Source organism: Anopheles stephensi, chromosome 2 (assembly GCF_013141755.1).
Source record: "Anopheles stephensi strain Indian chromosome 2, UCI_ANSTEP_V1.0, whole genome shotgun sequence".
NCBI classification, from domain to species: domain Eukaryota; kingdom Metazoa; phylum Arthropoda; class Insecta; order Diptera; family Culicidae; genus Anopheles; species Anopheles stephensi.
This window is the reverse complement of record NC_050202.1, coordinates 54220595-54237066: the sequence shown is the minus strand read 5'-3', so window position 1 is coordinate 54237066 and position 16472 is coordinate 54220595. Positions and strand designations below refer to the sequence as shown.

Genomic DNA, 16472 nt, shown 5'->3' with positions numbered 1-16472 from the left:
ACCACAAAATATACAATAAAAGAGATTTAAAGTTTTACCGGTTGTTAATCTTTTTCTGTCATTTTTTTCTCACTAATCCCTCCTAATGTATGCAAATCCTTAGTGAGCCAATTTTAGCTCACCTCCATTACTAGACCCTTTTAAAGAAACTAGAAAATACCAACCATTTGGTGCAGGCACAACTAAGTAGTAAACCGGGGGTGCCGACATCGAAAGAATGTTGATGAGTACCGTAAAAGGATAATGACAGTAGCGTGACATTTTTAAATTGCCAACGCATAATTATGTTACCCGGTTTTCGTTTTTACTACTATTCTATTACTCGCCCCCAAGGTTTAGCCAGTAGTTGAATGGGGTCGCTTGATACTTCGCGACGTCCTTTCCTTCCGACCACTCAACATCGATTTATCCCTTTTGAGAGGTGAAATGTACCGTGGAGCTGCAAGGCAGCGAAAACAAAAACAAGCCGGCAAACGGTGCGCTGTAATCCGATCGGGATGACTCCCCGCGTGCCATTCGCACGCAGAGACAATTCATTTTTCGTGTTCCGCAACGTTGATGTGACCCGGCTATCATACACCCAGAAAACTGCATTTTTCCAACCCGGTTTCCAGCCACACGCGATTATGATCACAGATGCGACCGACGTGCGCGCCCGGGGAAGGATCACGTTGAGGATTTTGTGCGGCGATCGACCGTTTGGCTTTACCGGTCCGGTGACCGCCGACAGCATTCAAGCCCGACACATTACGTTAAGCTGTTGCTCTCCAGGCGCCCAAAGTGACCGACGGAAGTGCGCCACACACGGTGGAAGCAAAGAAGGACCAACGAACCAACGAAAAAAAAAAACGGAGCTTAAAACGAACGAAGGTATTAACAAGACCGATCCGAAACAAAAGCATTGTGCATCAATTCACTACCGCGCTAGGCCCCCTACGCTTCCAGCTGCAGCCAAATGCAGCTACGCAGCTTGCAGAGTGATACTGACAAAAAAAGTACTCCCGTGCGATTCCATGCTTTCCTGGCGACTACCCACCCCCTTTTGTCCCTGATCCCCCAACCGCCTGCGAAACGCGAACCGCGTGCGAAAGCGACGGTTGCAAGGCAGAAACTAACTAAAAAGCACCGATGCCGCGAAAACGGAGCGCACGGTGAATCTGTCAACGCGACAGGGTGCGCAAGCGTGTGCGCGCGCACGCCGGCACTCGTCTTGTGCACCTTTAAGGATGTTTGGTGTCGCGAAAAGAAACGGAAAGGAACCGTTCGAGAAACTGACGACGACGAACAAAAACCCGCGTGCCGGGCAACGCAAACGCCCCGAACGGGACGAACTGCATTCAACCTTCACGATCATTTGTCAAATTGTCAATTTGATAGGATAATTTACGATCGTATAGCCCGTGGTACAGGCCCGTCGGACATTTCTGTCCAACGGGCTGGACGCGTCGGGGATGCATTTCGGTTCGGTTCGGTCTTTGGATGAGCTAAGAAGCGATTTTCCCAGGGCAGCGTTGTGACTTGGATGTCACAGTAGAAATGAATCCGGGAAACTGCCGGTCGTGTTTGTAATTAAACTAGCAGATGAGAGCTTCTGGAAATAAAATTACTAGAAATGGTCAAAAGGGGTAGAATAAGGCATCCATTTTGGTGCTTACCTTGATGCCGGCAAACTGCTGCTGAGATGCGATCGTGCAGGACGATTCAATTTTCAATGCCTACCAATCATCGGCACTGTTTGTATCGGTGGTGATGAAAGCTTTCCTTAAGGTGACTGCATCGTTAGAAGCACATCCCTATTCGGAAAAAGAACGAGAATGCAGAATTATTGCTTCCCAGTAGAGTTTCTATTCAAGCATTATTCTTTCATTCATTTACTGTTGAGATGAGTATCAAATATAAAGGGTTTATACTGTATCCTAAACTAATGGAAGATCTTAATGCTAAAGGCGTATGTTAAATCTTTTGCTTATTGCTGAGAATTCCATGCTCTGTCTTGCTCATAGAATGATACGATGAGGTCCAATAATATAGGTTGGACACAAAAAATATATATTGGACAACTTTCATATTGGCCTGGATATTCTTCACCCTCTCTGATGGACCTCTGGATCAAATTAAGCCAAGTCAGTAAAAGTGAAGCAACTCAAGGTGTTTTTTTTAAACTTCTGCCGCATGTCTATGGTCCAACAACATTTTAAGATAGCCAGAATCTCTCCTCATTGACAGTTTTATCGTTCTCAAGAGAGGAGAAGCTGTTGTAAACCTGGAAGGTAGAGGCGACAGCGGCGACGGTCTTCATGCGGCAGGACGGAGGTTCAAGTCCCATCCGGGCCGCTCCCTCATAGTGAGGGCTATCCAATTATGTTCTGTTTATTTATTTATTCATTTACACTAACACTTTTTTGCCACCATGGCTGAACAAAGACTTTAGACAATTAGACAACGTAAGAGTGGAGTAGAAGGTTTTAACTTACTGGAAAGTGAGGGTGGGGGCTGTAAGGAGGGATGTTCGCAAGGCGGGAATGGATGAGCCGTAGTCGAAGAGATCGAAGAGAAGGAAGGGGTCATTATGGCCGAAGCAGGTGCGCCGGGACACAATAGCTAGCGGAGCACGTGGACGGAGTGATCGGGTGGGGACATATAGGCCTATCCGGTACAGGATATCGGGAGCGTCGGTAACGTGGAGGAGCAAGCCAACGAAGATCACGGCACACCGCCGTTTCTCTAAGGACGCCAACCCCAGGAGTTGGCATCGGGTCTCATAAGATGGAAGAAACTGATTGGAGGATCCTACGGGTAACTAGTCTGGTAAAATAGCGCTGCAATTGTTCTATCTTGGCGATCCCTACAGAAGCCGAGGGAATCCAGATGACGCAGTGATTTCAACGGAGGATTTGCGAATAAGACACAGGGTTCTATACGCTTTTTTAAGGATGTGGACGTGGATAACATGGTCGTTGATAGCGCTGGACTTATCAACGGATTTGTGATATTATGGAGTACGGTGCCAAGATTAGATTGGGGGAGCTGGAAAAGAAGATGACGGAGCACTTTTCTAGGCTAAGAGAGAGGCTGTTGGAAGAGCACTAGAGAAAGTTGGAATCCAGCAGTTGTTTTAGGGATATGGAGTCACGAGGGTGCGTTATGGGTAAGAAAATTTTCACATCGTCCGCGTACATTAGATGCGAGTTTGAAGGAAGAAGGTAGCTTAGGTATGTTGTACCAATAAGTAAGCTAAAAATGACAGGCATGATCTAAGAGGTCGTTAAGGCAAGAAAGAAGAAAGAAGAAGAAACCTCGAAGCTCTGGTAAGGAACAACTCTAGAAATGACCTCTAGGACAAATGACAAGAACAAACGTATGGTGCTTAACGAAGATACTCTGTAAAATCATATAAAACATTGTCAAACATCTCTCTTTATTTAACGAAACTTCGTAAAACTTTTTGTTGGCACATCTTGCATTCAGTGTATCTTGGTTGTCCAAACCATTTGACAAGCATTTTGTGGGAACAATATTATATAACAATATTTTGCCAAGCAAGCACAACCAGGAAGTCAAGCTGAAGTTGAAGTTTCTTCCTCGAGGACTGACTTTTAAACGAACATTAGTCGTTTGCCGTTTGTCACATAGGACTAATCCTAGATCAGCACCAAATCGGTCAGCTAAAAGACTCTCTGTATTTAAAACAGCTTTGCTCTGAGTTCCTTTGTACATCCATTTGAAGTCATCTGTGATTTTGTCTTAAAATAATTACACATAACTCATGAAATGTTTTGGTGAAACACCAGGACCAGTTACAGAGGTTGCTAAAAAAAAGCTACCAGCAGACGATTTTTTAATAGTCATTCGTTATTATCAAATTTTTATCCGGCTCAACTCTGGTCGTGATTTGGATACTGTATATTAAAATACAACTTTTTCCAAACTGTTTGCATAATCAGTAAGAATATCCGCCAAGGGAAAAAAGGTAGAAGCGCCAACAGTGGATTCCGTAACCGATTAAGTGTTGTTCTACACTCTATTAACAATCTATTGGAATGTTCCTTCACCATTAGATGTGCCTAATGCAAATGATTCTTTAATCCAAACCTTCCAAACACATTAATCGTGATTTGCTACCACTAGGAGAAAGAAGAAGCACACTCATGGTATCGCTCCAAATATTCTACTTTTTTTGTTAAATAAAACCCCACCCGCACATCTAATTTATGTAGATTGTGTCCCCAAAGTAATAAAGTAGTTTTCAATATGGAGAATAGCTTGTTTCGCTTGGGATCAGGTAATAAATCAGCCAAAAATCCATAACCAATCGGATAGACGAGCTGCGTCCTGTCCTGTCCTCTCGCTTAAGGTTGAACGCCGCTGGGCAATATTGTCCACACTAAATCATTCAGCCCAATTCTTCACACTAATTCTCACTATCTTAATACACACTCATTTATTTCCCATTTCTTATTTTCCTTTCCCCAGATATCGTTTTGGATTGAACCTGCCAAACCACATCCACTGCCGAGATGATTCTCAACTCCTATCGGTAAGTTTCGCCTGCAACGGAACCGTGAATGATTTATTTCTTGTTTTTGCTTTTGGACGAGTGTGCTTGCTGTAATGTGTATGAAATGGCAGGATAAACACTCATCTTTCACATCAAATTGTGCAAATTTTGGCAAACAACGGATTTCGAGCACAAAAGCTTCGAAGGGTTTTCTTCTTCGAGCAGTTAAGATTAGAGCGTTCTGTGGGCTAGCTGGAAGCTTCATTATTTTCCCATCTGTGTGTAACCTTTTGTTTCCTGGGAAAACCTCAGTAGCTAAAGCACCATGTAGGAACAATTATTCTTGCGCCATCGTGCGGCCACATACCAAACATTCGATCGAGAAATGTCAAAACTCCCGTTACAAATCGATCGCCGACGAGGTTCTTTCTTCGATCACATCGTTTAAGTTAGGTTCGAATACGTCCTAATAGCTTTTTAATCCGATTTAATGACCCCGAACACCGGCTACCACCACCACACCGATACAGGTAACGGGTTACGGAAGGGTTGAGCGGGAATTACTAATTTCCACTTCGAAGAGTTCAACGGGGATTACGATGAATTATTATCTCTGAGCTCGTAAGGGTTAAGTATGATTTTCCGGCCATGCGTTTCCGTCTTTTGGGCCTCTGTGTCGTAGCGCAAGGGAAAGCCGGTTCGGTAACGTGGTTTTGCGAAAAAAAAAACATAAATCATCCAATGCATTTCGGACCCGAAGCGCAATAAGGAAATTGAAATGATGATAACATCGCCGCCACCCAGGAACCGTAAATTGCATTGTTTTTAATGTGTGGTTTCGTAATGCCACAATGACTACCGTTTGATAGGATAATGAGAAGCGATTTTCTTACCGGCTTGGAACTAACCACCGGTGCTTGAATTTATTCAAATCAGATGAGCACGATCGGAGCTTTCTTCACTGTGGCTTGTTGGTGCTTCGTGTGAATATAATTGTCGATCAATTTGAAGGGAATGTGTTTTAAAGCGCTTCCTGTCTGTTCAGTCGGTTATAATAATAAAAAATAGTAAACCACTTAAATTGTTGAAGCTTTTCGCTACGATGAACTCTAGGTTTTTTTCTTTTGTCGAGTTATACCTCGATTCAGTACTAGAATCCAACTTCCTGGACTACTTCATTTGTTTGTCACTCAACCACTATGGTTGAGGATCGGCAGCTTCGGCCATATGTCTCAAACAAGATAATTATAAAAATATTTTGGCAAGTTTCGACAAATTTTGCGTTTCTTTAGAAATTGTTAAATCAATTTTAAAAATAAAAAAAGGCCAAGCCAATTCTCATGAAAAAAAAAATAAATAAAAAAACGAACATTTTCAACAATATTTTAATGCTCGGAAAGGATTTGTAAAAATTAAAACAATTTTATGAATAATTTTTCGTCATTTTCGTTTTCTCAAACTTTTTGTGGTTAGTTTAAAAGCAATTTTTAAACCAACTTGTTCAATAAGAGTTTAATAAGCTCACTCTTTCTCTAATACGTTGTAGCTTGTAACGCATAGTAACGCTTTCAATACTAAGAGTTACAGGATGTCCCGAAGATCCGGGATATTTAAATCCGTTCTAAAGCTGTTTGACGAGACTTTTTTTATTTTTCCGATAATTTCTTTCTACTTCTATTTTCTATCAGTTTTGCAATTTTGTTCTTTTTAAAGGTGTTTTTCTAAAGAACATTTGAGACTTTTATTGTACAAAAAAAATCTTCTAAAATGTTTAGCGAAGATATTTTACCAGTTGTAGTTTTGGTTTACCAAAAAATAGTATGATAGTGTTTAAAAACCATTAGAAATAAAAATGGTGTGTTTTTCCTTTCTAGTTCAATTACTAGAAAAAGATTTTCATCAATCCCCTTCAGTTTTTGATATTTATTGTACAAAAAAGACAGATGTTTTAAAAATCATTAAACAAAACAAATTCAAAATTTTTCCCTGAAATGGTAAAAAATCTTTGAGACGTAAATAAAAATAACTTTTAAACTGATAACAAAAAAAAAACTCGATGCGAAGGCACAAAAATCAGGAAAATAATAAAATAAAATCGAGACGCCCCTTTCGTTGATACTTTTAAAAACATAATTTATTCACATAAATATGCTTCTGGCAAAAGCGGCATCAGCACTCAAGAAAGGATGGACTTTAATTCACCTCAACAATTTATGATGCAAAACAACATGTAAATGCAATTATGACCATCATCGACAACGTACCATAGTGCTGAAGAATAATCAATTAGGCCACATGTTTCCATTTGCGGGGCACATGTGGCAAAAATTGCACCTCGTTTCGATTGTCTTGGGTAATCGAAATCGTAATTATTCACCAGAGGTCCAGCTGAAGCCGTGATTTACCGATGAACGTTAACAAATCGATTTCAATCGTGTACGGTGGCTCTGCCATCTGCTGAGGTGTAGGAAAAGAAGTGAGAGAAAAAAAACGCCCCAAACGAGCATACACAATCAACCTCCTGAAGAAGACCCGTCGTCACCAGCAGCTTTTAAACACATCAACGCGCCAAACAATCAACAGTTCAGTTTGCCAGCAATAATTACATTGACCCAAATTGGATTGTTCGGTATGGTTTGCGTCTCTGCGCGCCTTTTTGTGTTATTATCTCATCTTTATTCCAACGCCGATAAGCATCGAGCAGATGGGATAGGAAGGGAACCACAAGAGTCACGAGACTACGACTAATGCTATCACCTTTTTGTCCTTCGGTCGCTCACCCAAACCAAGTGGTGGATTTTGCAGTGGAAGAAAAAGTAAAATGATGAGTAATTTAATCAAATTGCCATCGACGAGTAATTCTGCCGCTCGTTTGAAACACTACCGACGTACGGAGCTTTTCAGGCTCCTTTCTCTATCTTACTCTCTAGTTTTTCGACATTTTTTTTCTTTGTGTGTTTGTTTCCTGCACATTGACAAATCATGAATCGATTAAGAAACGACCAGCCTTCGCTGTTCCTCACCGTTCGTTCTATTGTTACCGTGCAGCGCTGGCAGCCAAGCAGGAGAGAAAAAAGCTTTCCCGGTCACGATTGTCTCTTATTGGCGTGATTGAATTTATCGGTCAAATCAAGATGTAATTGTTCATCAAGATAAATCCGCGCGGGTTTTTTTTGTTTTGTCTTGTGGCTTTCTTTGTAAGCGACGAGTACAACGAGGTTAAGACGATTATCAACCACGTACAGTTATGTGTCCTCTTGATGCTTTCCCAGTCCCGATCCATCTGTTTACGCTTGCACCATTATAACATTCTGTTGTTGCTAATCGTTTGGCCAACGGATCTTACTGTTTGACGGAATGCAATCTTTTCCGAGGGAAACCTTCAGATCTGAATCTCTGTGAGGATTGTTTGCTGAGAAGTTTACGAGCATCGTGGCACATTATTCCGCCCATAATTACCAGAAGCTGAAATGAAGATAGCAAAACAACTTCAGTGAAAGTGAATCAGTTCCATTCGGTTCGGACGATATGGTTCGGGTGGAAACTCGTGCAATAAAACCAGCGTGCTGGAACACAATCCAGGCCGGCATTTCAGTCATCCTCGAAAGGTCTGTACCATTCTTCAGGTTCCCACGTTTATGACTTCGCTCTTTCCATTTCGGGGTTTCCTTTGTTTTAATTTAGCTGAAAAGTAAAACGATCAGACCACGTTTGTTGGTTTAGCTGTGCATAAAATATCGAGTAACGAGTAAGGTCTACTTTCGTCTTTAGTTATGAAGTTGTAAATATGCAAAGAAGAAAGGGAATGTCAGTAAATGGTTTTAATTTTGGAAAAAAGGTGTTACACGGCCAAGATGCATATCAATTCGTTTTTTTTTTATCTATTTAAAGCACCAAGATTTTCTGCTTGGTACATGATATTTAGGGTAGATGCGACAGCGGAACCGGACATCACACGGCTGGACCGGGGTTCAAATCTAATCTGGGCCGTTCCCTCGTAGTGAGGACTGAGTATCGAAATTATGCGGCACCAATAAGTCTAGTAAGTCAGAAATGGCACACATGACCTTAACAGGTCGTTATGTCAAGAAATAAGAAGAAAATTAACTTGATTTAAGCTTCTATTTATTATTATATATAATTCACATGTTGTTGCTCTCGGAACCTGAATCAGCTAAGTTATTAAGCTAAATTAAAACCCTACATCTTAAATTTAATTTAACACAAAAAAAACCTAAGCCAATTTATTGACAATCGGCACAAAAATCTCAATTTTATTTTTTTAAAATATCAGGTGGTCTGATGATGTTTCAAAGATACTCTGGAGGAGATTTCAAAAATAGCATTTGAGGTTCGTCGCTTACTTCCGAGCTACGGCTCAAGTCTCCGAACCGCAAAGTCAACAAAACAAAGCTCCCAAATGCTGCATTTCGTCTCACGCAGTTATGCAGAAATTAAATTTCCTTACAAATAAAACTAAACCTTAGCTTCCTACGCCTTTCCCAGCGGTAAATCGATTTCACGGGAGCCCACCCGAGGATGCCCTGCTTCAGAGAAAGCGACCGATGCAAACATTTTTAAATCTGACCAAAAGGGTTCACAGTGTGAACCGGCGGGTTCCACACCGGGTGTCTTCCACCTTTTTGCAGGCCCGATAAATTGCCACCGTTGCGCCCGAACAGACCATTTCGGATAGCTGGGTCACTATAAAGTAAGACCTTACCGTGCGCACCACAAACGGCCACGACCGCGATAGCTGGCGCGCAACCCAAGCTAAACTATTAAGTGCAATTATCGGGGTATAAAAATCGGTTAGAAAATTGCGCGAACAACTGCAAGCATTCATAAGACGAAAAAAAAAACACAGGAAAAGCGTCTATCTGGCTGAAGCATTAGATGGCGAAGGAAAGAGCGGAGCAAAAAAAAAGCACAAATAGCAACAAAATTGATAGAATCAAAATGGCTTTACATCACGAACTTCACGCGACGCCATATTGCAGCGAAGCGCTGATAATTTGGGCACACGATCGACGAGAGCCGAACCCATAGCTGGGACACGCAATCACGCCCTGGCACCAAGTGGCACCAAGTACCAAGGCGTCCAGGCTTTTGTGGGCAAAGAAATAAAAGATCATTAAGGCTATCGTTGAGCGGGTGATTTACTTCTAATGGAGTGCAGCTTAAGTAGAAAGTTGTTTACCGGACAAATTTATGCCCATATAAGATGGGAACAATCGGACAGCGAGATGTAGGGCGTTGGGACTGTTGGCCAAGTTGAGTGTGGCATGCGAGATTGATAAACAGGATTGACAGTTTCTTCCCGCCTCGAAGAAACTAAGCTAAGCGATGGGGTTGTAGTTGCTATGTTGAGGTGCCTTTTGGTGTAGATAATATCAAACTGTGAGAAGATCACAGCCAAAATTCATTATATGAAATACGATCTCACAACTTACCTACACAACTTTTAAATGTTATACAAAACCAAATCATTGTAAAAGATTCAAATTGAACATGAAAATTGTATAAAAAACCAGTCTTTCCAAAAGCAGGGCTTGGCGCTTTGTCTGCCAGGTCCAGGACGTCCTTCACACTTTAGGACATTGGGATGCAGAGGTAGATCAAAGTGCAAGCATGTTAAGCATTCAAAGGGTCCCAAGAGATTTCTTTCTGTTTGCTGGTTGAGAGGTCTTGGAAGTCTTGATCATCTAGACGCCTCAGAACTCTATGAGATGCTTTGCATTTGGCGTATGACTCTGCGGATTTGAAATTGGCACTATTTATTCTTGGAAAAATGGGACATTGAGTTTTGCTGCCGATGCCGATCAAGTGCTAGTCATCCTTAATTTTTCTATCAGCTATAGAACTTGGTAATGATGGAGTTTTTTGGAGCTAATGAAACTGGTTAAGCCGCTAGTCTTCATACTTCAAGACAATGGGTACAGAGACGGATCATAGTGTGAGCATGGTTAGCATTCAAGGGGTCCCAAGATATTTCTTCCTGTAAGCTGGTTGAGAGGAATAACTAAAAATCATCATCTTCGTATAATATCTTCGCTTGCCGTCTCCTCTTGCCCAGGCAATTTCAGCATTACGTTACGATTCTTTCTTACCTCTCTATTATATTTGAAGATTTAAAGGAACACATACTCTTAACTATCTTCTACCTATCACTTCACTGCAGTACTACTTCTACATCTTTGGCACTAAAATCTCGAAAGGTCGCGAGGTCTACCATGTTTAACTTTCTGTGACTTTTTTTTACTCATAGCTGGATAGTTAGTCCTATGTACGTCGAGGTGGTCTGGATGAGATTAGAACTCCGGTACTGCCAGGAGAAGACCAGAAAGTTGTTGTACTATATGACACAATTAAGTTACGATTCCTGCTTACCTCGTCGATTTGTTTGAAGCCCTAAATAAATTCTTCTCTCTAACTTGTCGTCATTTAGGAGTTTCGATCTATAGTGATAAGAATCTATCCACGGCATTGGACGTGTTGAACCAACCTCAAATCACGTGTGCGTTCCATTACCTTACCAAGCGCAAGCCATAAAAATGATATTTTATTTAAACTTAAACCCACCCAAAACCCCCCGTTTTTAGATACCTTTAAGCCAACCCCTGCTTAATCCCGAAACACCCCACAAAACTCCACTCAAAAACTCGTCGATACATTCGTTGCAAAATCTTTGTGAAACTTTCACGCAAGCAGATTGCTTTCTTCCGCCCCGAGATTAACGTCGGCTTTACGCATTAATCCCCGACTCCATCCCGGACGGTTGGTGCATTACTACGATCCTTCCCAGCGGTGGTTCGCCACAACACCTTTCATAAATGTTTCGCGTGTTGCGGATGATGTCATCCACCGAGGCAAATAATCCATATTTACCGCACCGGATTGCATCTCCTGGTGGTGCTTCCTTTAGAGTGCTTCCTTCATCAGTGTGGGTGCACCTGTAAGGATTTATCAATCTCCCACCACCAAGGTGGCACACGGTCAATGAAGTAACATACGCTCAGTGTACCCAGTCAAGAATAGCTTGCTACCAACCTGATGGAGTGCTCTCTTCCTTCCATTTTCCCGCCTGACGCACATGACAAACGGGCCGGCAAGAAAACGCAAAGCCCAAAAAAACGGGTTACATCTCGCTAAATCAATGTCATAAAGGATCCTTTCGGTCGGTCGTGAGCCACAGGCAACAGCTTCCAAAGTGTCCAAAGAGACACGCCAAGAAAAAAAAGGACCCAAAACAGTACAGATAAAATCAGCGTAAAAAGCGCGGTGCCACCCGGGTTTTGCAACGGTTCGTACGACCAGGGCGAACAGCAGTGCGTGTGTGTGTGTGTCTTTTCGCTTTCGGACTTTCCCATTCCATTCCTGGGCACGATACATTTTTACCAGCTTGTCGCTAAATATTTTGCATTTTCCTTCGCATTTAATCCTCTTATGTAATGCCACCAATGCCGACCGAGCACAATTTTCGAATGGCTCCGGTTTGCTTGCAGGGAAGTGGATGTGGTGGTCGCTTTGCGAAGTCTGGCAACCTGCAGCAGCATTACGGAGTAAACTTGCAACTTCCAACCCCCGTTCGGTATGATGGTTGTCTTGCGCAAACGATCAGGAACAATTTTGAGGAGTCAATCTTGGAATAGCTCAGCCCTTGCCTCCTGGGAGTCGCACAGGACGGCATACTTCGGCGAACGCTACAAATTAATCGACCGAGCAGGACAATCACAAATCATCAAGTTTCAAATATTTTTCCCCGTTTGCCATACATCCTCCATACCTTCGGTGGTGATCCCGGGAAGCTCGCCGAACAATTAAGAGCGTATTTCCAGGGACCGAACGTCGCGTCACTTCTAATTGCGTTCGACTCAATCAAACCATTGTGAAGGATGCACCCGAAACATCCGCCAACTATCGTTCGATAATTACGGCAAACTTTGGTGATTACGGACGCGGGTTTCAGCAAAATCTTCCTCTCTCTCTGATTGATTCGCATGAATTCATTAAAATCTCCAAACTTTTTTTTTGAAGCGTTTGGTCACGAGAAAAACGGTTGTCCATTTTCGCACGTTCAACATACGCCGATTGGGTGAAAATGGAGAACGGCTTGGCGAATTTGCAGGTGGAATCCGAGGCGTGGTCTACCCGTGGACGCACTGCAACTGTGACTCGATGAGAACCTTGTGAAGACTGACTGGCAGCTCTTGCTTCAGCGTAAGGCAACAACTTAATTAGTTCCAAATAGTTTGACCACAAGTGAAGCTCACTGTCGCGTACGATTGGTTAACCGTAAACAACCAATCCGCGACGCTGCCGGACCCTCGGCGATCGTGCGTGTCATTGTGATGTGGAGTAATTATCGTGGAATTGCAACAACTGACAAACTTATCCACCATTAACTAAATGTACCGGGCTCTCCTCGAAGGTATGAAGCGATCCCGAACGGACAACATTCCACCAGTGTTCGATTCTCGTCGATCATCCAGTCCTGCTCCGGCTGGATCCCGGGGAAAGGGCCGGGACATATCTCCTAATTGGCGATCGTATCGTAATTACTCACCATGTTACAGTGCCGATCTGAACAAGAAAGCAAATGCCTCCAAAAGCGAAATTGGAATACTGGATGCTCCTGTTTAACAAACTTCCTCACATGACAGATCACTTGGAAAGGTTTTCCGAGCGAACGCGGTTGGCGGTCAGAATGGTGAGGCATAAGATTACCCGCGAGTTTTGCGCAGCAAGTAGATCGGAACTTTTACCGAACGATCCTGCGCTCAAATCGATCATCGTGTTAAACACCACCGAACAACCAGTTTTTAATTTCACCCAGAAAGAAGCCTCTAAACCGTTTTCGGGTAAGGGGTGATCGGCCCCGGCCAGAAAAAAGCCCTCCGCCGAACGGATTGTAATTATTCATGGAAAACAAGAATTAACGAGAATTAAAATAGTTCAGATACTTTAATGTTTGGAAAGCGTGAGTGCCTCCGAAAAACCGCTCCACATAGTGGTCTAGAAATATTGAGTCGGGGAGTTTCTCCAAGATTCCACGCACCTTCTGGAGGATCGTCAGCGAACCTCTCCGGTAGATAGGAGCTAAAAATCGCGGTATGCGGCATGGAGTTCCAAGATCTGTTGCGTTGCTCCCCTTTTTCGGCAGAGAAAAATAAAATAAACCCGGGAGCACTGCTGTACTCCCACCAGGTCCGCGTGTGTGTACATGGGCGAAAAAACAGATGGCCGCTTGTCAATCTGTCAGATTATGTTACCCCCGATTTGTTTCTGAAGTCTGAAGCCCCCGAGGTTTCGTTTGTCGCTCGGCCGGCCAACTGTCGGATCAAGCGAGACCACGGATGATCGATCCATTGTGGCACACACGGAGTGGCGGCCCCCGTCGGAATGCTGGGGCTGGGGTGAACCTTCCCAAACGTAATTCGTACTGCCGCGGGATATTCCGGTTCTGCGCTAGGCTCGATTTTGACAGTCGGTAGGACGTCCCAGCTGTGGACGTGCTGTGGGTGGAATGTGGCTCTGCAACTCGCTCCCACCGTTGCCCAACTGACTGGCCGGATGTGTGTGTGTGTGCGCGCTCGCGTTCTTTATGTCCAATTTTGTAGTTTCTGCTGTTGTTGCTGCCGGCCTGCGTATAACCGGTACCCCGAGACATTGCTGGCGTAAGTGTAAGATTTCATCCAGTTCCAAGATAACAATCAAAAACGTTTGTTTGATCTGTTAATTATTGATTCGGTACAACGTGCAAACCTGATTCGGTACGAAAATGTTTGGCTGATGAGCGGCATTATGGAGCTGATGAGGGCGGAAGTGGTTGTCGATCGGGGCGAAAGGCAGGATCATAAGCAAATGATCAATGGTAGTTGGTTATCTCGGGCCATCAGGATTATGAGCTTTGTACGAGGCTTAACTTTTGCATAAATAGAGTGCCTTAAGTGGTGAGACTCCGCTAATCTGAAATATCTTGAGGACTCTTGAGAAAACCCAGTAGTAGAACAAAAAAAAACATACTCGTCTGGGAAACTGCATCAACCGAATGCACATACCAATACGACGTATCAAAACTCCTTGGTGAGCCATGTTCATCCCCCCTTGCTCACCATGACTGACATTTGGACCCGTTTGCGCTGAACTCGCTGATCTCCAATTTCTGGCCCGGATTGCTACAGAAACTGGAGTGGTTTCTCCCGGTCTTCGATTCGGCTTTCGGTCATGTTTGCCAAATCGTTTCCAGTGAGCAACGGTCGGACGGGGCAGGGAACGGTCCAGCCACCAGGCGCAAACAACACACTGATTGAGTTTGTCATCTTGACTCATATCTCATATCGAAGATTTTGATTGCCAATCTGATTGTTCTGCTGTGCGCTGTCTTCACCGTATTGCTTCCCCAGAACCGGTTCCGTCTTTCGTTGCGGACGGTACACAGTGTGCGAGAGTTGGCCCTCAAACTCAAGCGTCGAAACGGTTGGCCCTTTTTGTGAACGTGTGTGTGTGTGTGCTACATATAGACAAATACACACACTCACACACCCTACATAAGAGTGACTCCTGAACCGGCTCGGTGGTGTAGCATGACTTTGCGGTTACGCTTGTGCGGTTGCTATTTTGGTGACATTCCCCTGGGCTGATTATTTTTGAACCCGGCGCGTCCCGATCCACTGCAAAGTTTGATTCTGGCTTTTTTGGTCGGCCGGACATTACTGACCAAACTTTTCGCTTACCCATTGATTAGCAAACTTAAGCTCGCGTGCCTCTCGTTTATCCTTTGCTTCCGGTGCTCACAGACAACTGCCTGTTCAACTTTTTCCCCCTCGTATTCCTCAAAGGGGATTATTCGTGATTGCTGGTGGACGCCAAACTTTTCGAGTGCGGCTTCTATGATTGAATTGTGGGCCTTTTCTTTCGCTGTAGCGAGAGTTTCTGGAAGGGAATTTTTAACTTTTATTAGTGAGACGTACTTTAATGTTAAAGTTGGAATTGATTTGTAAAAGAGAATAAGTTGTTGAGAGATTATGCGTCACAAAGGCAATGATGAAACAATAAATATTTATTTTACAGTATGTTTTTATCAAATGCCTAAAATTGTTGGAAGTGAAAATAGTTATCCACAATCATGTACAGGCCTTATTAGAATATTGGGTCTTGGATTTCAAAATCTTTGTTTTCGCGGGATCAAAAACTAGGAATCTTTTGGAAGAATTGGTATTCTTAGAGTTGGTTTTGCCGTCCTGTTCACATCGAACCAACTTGTAGTTAGACAGTTTTTAATACGACTCGGCACTTATCTGGTGCTTTCATATGAAGAACAGGACAACACAAACCAAACCCAAACCCTTTTCAACGTCCTGGACATGCAATATCGTCGCTCGACATCTTTCGCACGGTGCGTACGATTTCCCACCTTTGGAACTAATCCCAGTGCTAGTAGAGCAAGGAAAAAAGGCGTGTCTGTACGCACAACAATGCAACAAGCGCTTATTGCGTCAAGCACAGTTCTAAATCAATCTCAGTTGTTGTCTTCCTGAAGTGTTCCTTCTCCACTTAAACCTCTCAATACATGTCGTATTCGCAATCTTTTCTGTCTCATGGACTTTCAGCAGCAAACGAGAGGCCTCAGTCGAGTTAAAGGCTAAAAAAGCAACTTTTGAATATGATGCTTATTTGACTCGATTCACGCTTTTAATATAACCCAATACTTTCGTCTAAGAGACAAAGCCTGGTATCCAATTCGTTTCCCGGCTGCATCAGATCTCCCACAGGTCTGATTCCACTTGGTCCAGCCAACGAGCTCGCTGCGCTCCTCTACGCCTCGTGCCAAACGGGTCGCTGACGAGCACCTCCCTGGTAGGGGTGATGAGTCTGGCATCCTCATCACACGCCCTAACCAGCGTATCCTTCCGGCTTTGGCAACTGTCAGCATGTCTACATCTCCAAACAGCTCAGCTAACTCGTGTTGATA

At 43.4% G+C, this 16472-nt stretch overlaps 1 protein-coding gene across 2 annotated transcripts in view; it reads left to right on the top strand.

Annotated features, from left to right (window-relative positions):
• The window catches only part of LOC118502765 (F-box/LRR-repeat protein 7), a 90161-nt gene that overhangs the window by 42590 nt on the left and 31099 nt on the right, over window positions 1-16472 (top strand). For both annotated transcript variants that reach the window (XM_036035349.1, XM_036035350.1), the window contains exon 3: window positions 4474-4537. The gene's annotated coding sequence lies outside the window, so the exon portion shown is untranslated. The remainder of the gene's footprint in view (window positions 1-4473; window positions 4538-16472) is intronic.